The following is a 3,371-nucleotide window of genomic DNA, read 5'->3' as shown; positions in this document are numbered from 1 at the left end:
CCATCCCACCCCTGCCATGGGCAGGGACACCTTCCACCGTCCCAGGCTGCTCCAAACTCTGTCCAACCTGGCCTTGGGCACTGCCAGGGATCATGGGGCAGCCACAGCTTCTCTGGAAAATCTGGCCCACCAAAGATTCAGCTCCCAGCATTGTCAGCTCATTTCTTTCTTGGTTTATCTTATGAGGAATTTGGGTTCTTAATCCCACTGCTCTTCCGAGGGGGCGTTTGAGAGCTCAGCGCTGGGAGGGCAGCTGGGATTTCACAGTCCCAATTTCCAGCTGGAATTGCACAGTCCCTTCCCCCTGTTCAGTGCCATATCAATATTCCCCTGAAATGGCACCGGGGGTTATTTTCCTTCTGTTATGAACAGCAGATGAATTCCCACTCAGCCTCTCTGAAATATTGCTGTGAAAATCAAGGATATGAGCTGACTTATCAGGAGAGAAAAATGCCACAGGGACTAATGCCAGGCTCAGGGACTGCACAGCCAGGGAATAACAGAATTCCTCCTGCAAGGCAGGAGCCTGGAGCACAGGGGACTTTGGGAGCATTACCAGGAAGGCACAAATAAGCACCTTCCAAGAGCCAGGTTTTTCCAGCCCTGCTGTGCAGCCGTAGGGAGAGAGTCTACGGGGATGCTGGATCCTCTTTGCACCCCTGCATCCATGGGATTTTCCTTTTGGCAGCTCATACACTCAGTTCCCGTGGTCTGAGGGCAATTTTTGTTGAGGAAGTTGGAGTTTTCTGTGCAGTGAGAACAGAAAATGCCCTTTTTGGGGCACACTCCCACCAGGACGCTGTGGCCACGGTGGTGACCCTGGAGGAGGTGCCAGCAGCAGATTTGGTTGGAGGTTTGTGTGCAGGCACAGAATGCAGCTGGGATTTGGGAATACAGTCACACAGAGCAGGAGCAGCGTGCATTATTCATCATGCAGGTAACACTGACATGAGGAGAACATTCAGCTGTTAAATGTTGGAAAACAGCAAAAAAGAAAGGCCATTGCTGTGTGAAGAACTCTGTCCTGCAAATCCCTTTTATGCTGCAGCTGTCTCACCATTGTGCCACCATTAAAGTGAAGCAACAGCAGGATTTTAGAGAGGGTTTTTGGGGTTGGGCACCCTCTATTCCCATGGGAACTCCAGCTTGTGATCCCCATGCAGAGAGCAGGGGAAGTTTCCAGTCGCTGCTGAAGGGAAAACAAGGTGGGATTGCCCCACCCTCAGAGCTCAGCCCTGCCCCGGGGCACTGCTCATGCCCAGGGCGGTGTCTCCCACCAGGAGCTGGCCCTGCTGGCTCCAGGAGCCCTGGAGTTCCTCTTCCCGTGGCCCGAGGGCAGGTGAATCGCAGCCCGTGTGCCCCACCCTGTCCGGGACCCCTCTGTCCCCATCCCATGAGCATGCCGAGGCTGAAGCACCCCAGATTTCCCAACCCAGCCAAATGTCAGTGTTTCCCTGAGTCATTTCCTGGCACCTCAGCAGGTGACACTGCTGAACCAGTGCCAGGTCACTGCTTGGGGCTCCAGCTGGGGGTCCCTCGTGCAAGGAGCTCCGTGGGGCCAGAGCAGCGGCACAGGGACAGGGACAGGGACAGGGACAGGGACAACAGCACCGCAGGGCCATCGATCCCAGGCCCGTCAAGGCCAGTGGTAACACAACAGTCAACAAGACACATGCCCTGAGGCAGACCTCAAATATTAAATTCCCCAGCGGAGAGGAGTTCCCGGCTTTAATAATTATCCTTCTGCAGCACAGGCCCTTGAAATCTTCTGATGGAAAGTGCATAATTTAAGTGCAAGGTACTTGTATTGTTGTTAGTGGTTAGTGGTGAGATCTGTGCCAGGTCTGCTCTCCTTTAACATCTTCATTTGATCTGAAAGAGGGAGGGTAAAGAGCCTGTTAATTAAATTTGCAGAGGATATGAAATGGGAAGGTGCTGCAAATCCTGGTGAGGACAAAGAGCTAAAAGATAATGCACTGGGAAAGGAGGGTCAGGCCTAGGAAGGAAATAGCCAAATGAAATTCATTCTGAACAAATGCAAAGTAATCCAGCTGGGGAAATATAATTTAACACCATGGAGACTGGGAGAGAGACATTTGGAGAGCAGTAATAGGGAGCGGCCTGAGGGACAGCAAATTACAGCGGGGTTTGGGATGGGTGGTGCTGGGAAGGGCAGGAGCTGAGCACAGGCAGCACCCAGACCTTTCTGACCTGGAAAGAGGGCAGGTTTTCTGTCATTGTGCCACCAAGTGCCACCCTACCCATGTATGCCAGGTGTCATGGGGCCAAAAGATGCCAGCACATCAGAAAAAAACAGGGATACTTGTGTGTGGGGCAGCCCAGGGCCAGCTGGGGCTGTCAGGGCGCATGGGGGATGTGACAGAACCCCAAATCCCCAATGTCGCCTTCCCCAGGCCACACCCACGGCTGCAGCCCCACCCTTGGGTCAGGCCCTGGAGCTGAGAGGGCCCGGACAAGCTCCAGTTTGTGCTGGGGGGTCGCAGCACCCTGGAAGGGAGGGGTCTCAGCCCCGGGCTCCCATCCCAAACTCCAGGGCACGGTGCAAGAGGCGGCTCCAGGAATGTCACAGCCGCTGTCCCTCACCCTGCAGCCACCACAACAACACCTCTGGGGTCACCTGTGGGGGAATTCTGCCTCCAACCCCTCCCTGTCACTGTCACCTCCCTGTCCATCACCCTGTGCAGGGACACTGCTGTCCCTTCATGGCCTACCCTAACTTGGGAGCAGCTGCTCCCAGAGCATCCCTGCCCTGGCACTATGGCACTGCACTGTCCCTCAGGGCTGGCCCCTGGCCCTGGGGGACACCGGCAGCGTGGGCCAGGCCCCACACCCTGGGACACTAGGGGCATGTCCCCTGGCAGAGGTGAGGGGCACACCCTGGGACACTAGGGGCGTGTCCCCTGGCAGAGGTGAGGGGCACACCCTGGGACACTAGGGGCATGTCCCCTGGCAGAGGTGAGGGCCACACCCTGGGACACTAGGGGCGTGTCCCCTGGCAGAGGTGGGGACACTCCCTGCCCCGCGCTCCCGCCGTGCCCAGGCAGCCGTGCCGAGCAGACAGCTCCATTGAGGAGGCGCGGCGAGCTTCCAAGAAATCCCGCTGCCCTCAGAGCCAGCTTGGCAGGAGCAGTTCAGCGCAGCTGCCTGGCCCCGGCTACGGCTCCGTGTCTGCGCAGCCACCGCGGAGCATCCCCGCGCCCCGTCACCGCTGCCCGCGCTGGCGCCCGCCTCTGCCTGTCCCGCTGGGTCACCCCAGAGGGGCCGGGCAGCACCCAGGATCCGTGTTCGTGTCCCCGTGCCAAAGTCACGGCCTGGCAGCTCGGGCACAGCTCGGTGCCCACCCCATGCCC

The sequence above is a fragment of the Vidua macroura genome, chromosome 15, assembly GCF_024509145.1.
Source record: "Vidua macroura isolate BioBank_ID:100142 chromosome 15, ASM2450914v1, whole genome shotgun sequence".
Classification (NCBI taxonomy): Eukaryota; Metazoa; Chordata; class Aves; order Passeriformes; family Viduidae; genus Vidua; species Vidua macroura.
This window is presented reverse-complemented; position numbering follows the sequence as displayed.